Genomic DNA, 8,716 nt, shown 5'->3' with positions numbered 1-8,716 from the left:
GTTGAGGACGTACTTAGGAGGCAAATTCAGATATGCGAGTCAAGTACCCTCACATCTTTTTCGCAAGTTCAGATTAATCTAAAGGTATTATTCTTCAATAATTCAGCCCTTCTAATCTAAAGTTCAGCTATGTATCTATTCTTGCATGAGTTCTTATAATTTCTGAGGTATTCAAGAGTTTAGAGAGATTCAGCTATGTGTACTCTGTTTTTCCTGTGTTCCTAGTTCAACCAGTGACATTTGAGGACGAATGTTTCCAAGGGAGAGATATTGTAAGAACCCGCAAAATTCTCTCATAGAATGAACCTTAGGGCGTGTTAAGTGAAGTGTGATTCCGGTCCTAAAATATTGAGAAGAGACTTCTTAAGTGATTGGTATTTAAACCAATTACCTTTCCAACGATACCACTTTCCTCTAAATCCAGCATCGGGGCAAGAAGTTATGGCCATTTTACTGAGAGCTGTCGAAACCGCCCAGGTTCGACGGATGATCCGACGGACCATTGAGTCTGCGATAGACCATCACTCAGACCATCGCGACCAAGGCAGAAACTCCCTTTTTTAGCCCAAGTGCGACGGCCAGGACGATGGACCGTCAAGGCTGCGATGGACCGTCGTTGAGACTGTCTCCACTAAGGCAGTGTGGTCTCATCTTGGCCATCGAGCGATGGATAATCCGATGGACCGTCGGAGCTACAATGGACCGTCAATCCAACCATTGCATCAAGGCAGTATGTCTCTCTTTTAGTCATCGTGCGACGGGCAACCCGATGGATTATCGGAGTTGCGACTGACCGTCGCTTCGACCATCGCAGACCCCGTTCAGTATTTTTAAGATATTTTTAAAAGGGGTTTTTGGGTATTTTTCCTTTTAACCCTCATATATATTCCAAATGAACTTGATATCCTCATTATCTCCCAAAATATCCAAAGGCTAGGGTTTCTCTCTCAAGAGCAAATCGAAAACCCTTCTCCAAGAAATCCAAGAACTCACCATGGATTCTACAAATTGAGTTGCAATTTGAGTTCCCCAAGTTCAAAGGTTGCAAGAACTCTCTCTCCCAAGAATAAGAAGAAGATTTTAGGGTAAGTTCGTCCATCCAATTTCACAATCGAAGGTACGTGGGATTTTGAACAAGGGTAATCCTTTCATCCTTGTGGCCAAAGGCTTATTTAAACTATGATTTTCTGAAATCTATGAGATTTTACATGAATTTGAATTAGGGTTTTTCACCCATTGTTATTGATTGCAATATTTTAATGTTTTCCTTGAATTGAGAGTCTAATGTCATGATTTTCACATGTTTTCTTGAGAAATGGTAGCTGGGTCTATACCCCATGATTTTAATTCTTGAGAAGTTAATAGTTGAAATGTTTGAGATATTAAAGTATATGAGTATGTTGAGATTTTGAGACAAATTGCTAAAATTTCCAGATTTCTACATGAGTTATGAATCTATATGCTATCTATTATACTTTTGATGAGTTTTAACTTGAGAAGGAATTATGGGTTATTGAGCCCTACTTGAGATTTGCACTTTTATGAACTCTTATGCTATAAGCACCCATGATTTGAGTATTCTGAGATTGTTGAGAAATGTTTTGACCTAATGGTCATTGAGTTTTGAAATCCACTCTACTACATGAGTTTACAGATTTGATTATTGGGTTCTTATTGAACCATCAGATTCTAGAGTGGATTTTCATGAGATGAGTGAGATAAACTAAAGGGAGTAGTATTAAGCACTGAGCGGGTAAGTTACTATGGTTTCTTACCCCAAAACTACGTGCCATCATAGGTTGGGCCTGAGGCCGAGTTTATGATTATCATTGGGCCTAAGGCCGAGTTGATAGTGGGCCTGAGGCCAAGTTTATTTAGTGATCACTGGACCTAGGTTATACTCCCTGGCAAGAGTATGATGCCTCTCCCCAACGTGAGGTCTTTTCCTTAGGAGCATAAAATGTTGGACTCCATGTAGCTCGCATGATTTATGTCGGTTAAGAGAAACTCCCTAAACAAAAGTATTTTCCATTGAGATAGAATATTTCCCCTTAAAACTAAAGCTTTGATATAAGATGTTTTCCTTTAAAACTAAAATACTTTCCCTTGATATAAGTATTTTTTCCCTAAAGCTTGAAATGAGACATTTTCCTAACGTGAATGAAATGCCTTCAAGTATATTCCAAAGTTATATGATTTCGAATTCCAAGTATTTGTGTTCAAAAGAGTTATGAGTTCTTGAGCATTGAAGAAGTTTTACTCTCCATGAGACATATGCATGAGTTGAAAGTATTGCTTAAAGTTTCCTTTAGCCTTGAATAATGAGAATAAGAGAAGAGTACAAATTTCAAAGCTGAAAGTATAATGACTCACGAGATTGTGTTACATGTTCCATTTTACATGATTCATGAGCGTCGCATTTTATACTTATTCAAGACATGTGAATCATTACTTATTACATGCATGATTTGATTAAAAAGTATTGATGTTGTTTTATATAAATGCATACACCCCCACATACTCAGTACATTCTCAAGTGTTGATCCATATATACGTCTATGTGCTACATTGTCTTATAATGTAGGTTCAGGTGCTTAGTCCCGGTCTCGTCAGTGACTTTCGAGTACCTCTGTCTACATCCCTACAGTGGTGAATCCTCATGGTTCGAGGACCTATCGTCAGATATTTTAGCATTTAAAGAGACTGTGTTATTACTTTCAGTTCATTTCGAGTCAGTTAGGGACCTGTCCCAATGGCTCTCTAGTTCATGAATTAGTAGAGGCTTTGTCAGACTAGTTATCAGATTATGGTTGTGTTGAGGTTTTTTGGTATTTCTTGGTCGTTTGAACCGAGCATTTTCCCCGTATTTCCTTTCATATGATATGACTATGCTAGTGTTTGAATCATTTAATCTTGAAATGAGTGTTATTAGTAGAAACAGGCTCAAAGGGTTAGCTTGGGGCTACTTGTAGCCTTAAGCACCAAGTGACGTCCCGGGAAGCGATTTTGGGTCGTTACACCACCACTCTTGTACATTCACACATGTTACATACAAATTTGTAAATTTTCATGAACTACGTAGACTTGATTGTTGTTTTTATAAGATACATAGGAAACCCTCATTTGGGTTCGGTCCCATTTTTTTTAAATAAAAAATAAAATTAACTTGGTTGGTACCAATACAGTTAGGAGTGTGCATGAGAATGAACAAATTGGTATGATGAAAAGACCGACTTCATGGTAAGCCATAGATTCTTTTGGTACCTTTTATCACACTTGAATAACTCTTGAAAAATTTTCTTGCATACATTTAAGACAAGAACGAAGCCAACCTCATCGTTTCAAGTGCATTGTGTGGTGAACTTTAGTTTAATTCATTGCATTACATTTGTTGATCTAGAACTTGGCCTAAATATTTGTTGAGGAGAAATTCTGAGTCACCCTTGGTTTAGGAAAGGATCGTAGGCCTTCTTTGATCCGGTTGAGCCTTTCATAGCCCACCAAATGACATTAATCCCTAGCATTTCCTCTTTTGAGCCTAAAACCTTTTCTTTGGACAACCACATTTGAGCCTATACCTTTTTGAGTGCTTACATGCACTATCCCTCTCTTGTCCTGACCTCCTTGAGCACACTAAATGCGTGCAAATTGAGGACGACGATTCAAGATCAAAGACGTAAAATACAAAGAATATGTTGTCCAAATGAACAAAAATGAAAAAACGACTTCAAAAGGAGTAAAATCCCCACAAAAAAAACAAAATATATAGTTTCTTGAAAAAGGTGGAAAAACTCAAAAACATTATTCAAAAGAAGTCAAAGTATATACAAAAATAAAAGAAAATGAAGAAGATCACGCGTCAAAGTGTAATAAATGTCGAAAGCACAAATACAGTGTAATGCTCACTGAGGAATTAGTCACTTTTATTCCACATATTATCCTACCCGTCCCCAAGCCTACATTACAAGCCAATAGCAAGTCCTATGAGATTCTATTTCAAGTGTTCTCACATTAGTTGATATTTGCATGAAGGTCAAGCCTATGGTATCACAATTACATGCATTGAATTTCTTTCTGAGTGTGAGTGTATATCTCTGGACGTCTCTAAATTCAAAAGAAAATACTTAAATATGTGTGAAAACAAGACATTCTTTCTGAAGAGGGCACTTGAAACATGGGGATAGGTATAGTTTGAAATCTTTATTTGAAGCAAGACAAATGAATCTTGTCGATACTTAGGTATGTCTGAGGTGCCACTTGAAACTTTAGGAGTTACCCTGAAGTCGATCTCAGTTAGCTGGGAAGGAGATGGGGGAATTCTTATACACACTACTAATTGTTGGTTCCAACTACAGTCAAGGCACGATTATGCCTTTTTCAACTTTCATCATTTCTTATAAATAAAATACAAAATAATTTTCTACATTTTTCAACTTTCAGCATTTCGTACAAAAGAAAATACAAAATAATTTTATTTCATTCAACACTTTTTACGAGAAAAACACAAAACAATTTTCTATAATTTTCATCTTTCAAAATTCCTCACAAAGAATAACACAACAATTTTCTACATTTTTCAACTTTCAGCATTTCTTACAAAGAAAATACAAAACAATCTTCTACATTTTCACTTTTTCACATTTCCCACAAAGAAAACACAAAGCAATCTCCCGCATTTTTCATCTTTCAAAACATTTTTTTACAACAAAAATGTAAAAAATATTTTCTTCCTTTCAAACACATGTATTCGCATACATGCATTAAACTTTACACTCAAAACACCCACCTCCAAATACAGACAATTAACCTTTTCTTTTAAAGCTATCGCCTTCAAAGATAGACATTCTGCTCTTATATCATGTGTTCTCAAAGGTTTCAACATTTCCATAGCCCCACCAGTTGAGTGGCTATCACCTTTCGACAATCGCGTCAGTCGAGAGTCTCTTACATTTTTATAGCTCCGCCAGTCGAGAGGCTACTATTTTTTGCTCCTCCTATCGAGAGCTCTTTAATTTCAACAGCCCCGCCAAGTTGAGAGACTGTTACCTTACAACTATTCCACCAATCTAAAGGCAATTAGAATTCAATCATCTCACTAGTTAATGATCCTTGTCCTCATAAATAATTGAGGACGACCACCAACATCAATCTCCATAGACAATTGGAGTGTCATCCGTCAGTCTTTATAAACAATTAAAGACGACAATTAACATCAATCTCCATAGACAATTGGAGATGTCATTCATATCAGCCTCTGTAAACAATCGGAGACAACAATCAACATCAGCCTCCATAGACAATTCGAGGTGTCATGCATCAAGTCTTCATAGATAATTGAAGATAATATCATTCATCATATCAGTCTCCGTAGACAATTGGAGATGATAATCGACATCAGCCTCTATAGATAATTGGAGGTGTTATGCATCTGTCTTCATAAAAAATCAAAGATATCACATCAGTCTTCGTAGATAATCGAACACGACATTCAACACCATCCTCCATAGACAATTGAAGGTATCATGCATCTGTCTTCATAAACAACCGAAGACGTCACATTAGTCTTCATAGATAATCGGAGACGACAATCAACACCAACCCCCATAGGCAATTGGCGGTTTCATTCAGCAAGTCCTTATAGATAATTGAAGACATCATCATTCAACATTCGTCTCCATAAATAATTGGGAGATGTCATCAAGTCTTCGTAGACAATTGAAGACACCATTCATCACATTAGTCTCTATAGACAACTGGAGGTGTTATGCATAAAGTCTTCGTATACAATCAAAGACATCATCATTTATCAATAGTCTCCTTAGACAATCAGAGACGACAATCCGTATTAGCCTCCATAGACAATTAAAGGTGTCATGCATTGAGTCTTCATAAATAATCAAAGACAACATCATTCATCACATCAGTCTCTGTAGACAATCAGACATGACAATCAACATCAGTTTCCACAGACAATCGGAGACATCATGCATCTTTTAAACCAAAAATACAATTCTAAACAACAGACATTTCTTCAAATCCCATACATTATACACTAGGGCAAATTTTGAGAACCGCCCCAAAATTTTCTACTTTCTCATTCTCGAACTTACATTAACCTGATTCTTGTGACACTTGAGATATGTAGAAAGCTCTATGTAGAGTTCGGTCGTCACAATTCCCTAATCATTCTTTCCCCCCAGCAAGTACACAATCTTACATCCCCAGCATCTAACAGCTCGATACTGGGGCAATTAAAAAAAGCACCGAGAATAGATGAACACTTCCATTCACAAATAGTTTTTCCCTCAATAATCATTCCACAAGATCATTCGCCCCTAATAACAAGGCAGTAGACAATCTGCCTATTATTTTGAACTACATCCGACCTGATCCTCATTCAACTCGAGATATGTAGGCAGCTCTAAATTAGAGCTCGGTTGAATTTTCATCAAAATTATTTTTCGTCGAGCAAAATTTGCTACATGTCAATATTTTTATTTGAAGATTTCTACATCTTCTTCAACGAAAAAGGGCAACAGTTGACACCCAATTTTTGCTCTCCGTACTTAAAATTAACGTTTTCAGACTTCCTAACCGTTAAAGGGGACAAAATAAAATTTTCACATATTTTTTACAATTGTTAATAAATTCTTGATATCCATCCTTACTTTAAGATTTTATCAATTTACTTTTATAATTTTTACTTTTTATAATTTATTGATAATTCTCTGTATATTGAAATTTTTTATCAGATAACATTTTTACAATCATTTGCACACGTGCACGACATGACATTACATTTTTATAAAATTTTCAAATTAATTAAATTTTTTAATATTTTCAAAATTCTTTATATTTTTTCATAATTACAAATCAATTTCTACATTTTACAGTGTCAGCCACGATCTTACCTTCTCTTTTCTCTATGAGTATGCTTACAAAAGCACTGCCAATGCTAACGCTGAGTTGGATCAATCATTTTTGTACAGTATAATAATTTGATATTTTGCCACATCTGACAAGGATCGCAAAATAATATCTTGTCACATCCTAAAAGTTATTGATAATTGTCATTATTTTAAACATTTCTACAAATTTATTGTCATATTTTAATTTTACATAATTATCCTTAATTTTGTAAATTTTAGAATTTTTATCAGTTGATTATCATTTTAATATTTTTGCACAGTCATTTACATACGTACACAACATAGCTATGTAAAATCTCAATTGGTTTTCGCAGACTGAAACATAAAATCGGACATGTTTATAATTCAATAGTTTTCCTTATTTTCCTTAAAAATTAGGTGGCAACTCATGTTATAAATTAATTCATTTTGAGTCCATAATGTCGTGCTCATTTTGAGCTTAGGTAAAAATCGGGTATGACACTAATTTGATTGAAGGATTTGGAAAAGCCATTATAATCTTACCCAAGGGAACAAAATTCCTCATAAATTATGCCATGTTTTTTTTTAAGTCTCGGGGAAACTTGATGAGTTTTAAAGATATCTATGAAAATGGTTATCATGTCAATACAATTGATGAGATGAATCTTGAATATCCTGGTATCACCAAGAATATCTCTCGGCAGACATGTGTTATAGAAAAGTTTCTTGCTTTATCTTCTGTCCGGTATTGGACAAAGATTTGTGCAATTGAGGCACATTTTATAGTAAATAAGAAGTTTACTAATTCCAATACTTTTGTACTTTGGCATAATCGTTTGGGATATCCTGGATCTATAATAATGAGATGAATCATAAAAATTTCAAATGGGCATCCATTAAAGAACTTGAAGGTTCTTTCGAATGGTGAATTTTTATGCAATGCTTGTTATCAAGGCAAGTTGACTATGAGGCCATCGCCAATAAAAGCTGGGATTGAATTCCCCGTATTTTTGAAACGCATACATGGGGATTCTTGTGAACCCATTCACCCACCTAGTGGGTCATTGTTATTTAGATACTTTATGGTCCTAATAGATACTTCCTCTAGATGGTCTCATGTGTATTTTTTGTAATCTCACAACTTGGCATTTGCAAAATTATTGGCACAAATAATACAATTATGGGTACAATTTCTCGATAATTAAATTAAGTCTATCTGCCTTGATAATGCTGCAGAATTTTTATCCCAAGCATTTAATGACTATTGCTTATCGATTGGGATAAGAATGGAATATCTCATCCCATGTTCACACTTAAAATGGCCTTACCGAGTTATTAATTAAACGTTTGCAGTTGATAGCAAGACCATTACTTATGAAAACTAAGTTACCCACTTTTGTTTGGGGTTATGCAATTTTGCATGCTGCAATACTTGTTCGTCTTAGACCGACGAATTATCATAATTTTTCTCCGTTGTAATTGGTTTTGGGTCAAGAGCTTAATATATCTTATTTGAGAATTTTTAGGTGCGATGTATATGTGCCTATAGCACCACCAAACCGCACCAAGAGGGTCCCCCAAAGAAGGTTAGGAATTTATGTTAGATTTGAATCATCCTCTATTATTTTCTATCTTAAACTATTAATGGGAGATATATTCACTGCTCAATTTACAGATTGTCAGTTTGATAAGATGGTTTTTCAAAAATTAGGGGGAGAAGATAGTGACATCAAAAGAGAAATTTTCTGGAAAAATCCATCACTATCTCATCTTGATCCACGTATTTCTATTTGTGAGCAAGAAGTACAAAAGATTATTCATCTACA

Source organism: Capsicum annuum, chromosome 8 (genome assembly GCF_002878395.1).
Source record: "Capsicum annuum cultivar UCD-10X-F1 chromosome 8, UCD10Xv1.1, whole genome shotgun sequence".
Classification (NCBI taxonomy): Eukaryota; Viridiplantae; Streptophyta; class Magnoliopsida; order Solanales; family Solanaceae; genus Capsicum; species Capsicum annuum.
Note: the sequence above shows the minus strand (reverse complement) of the source record.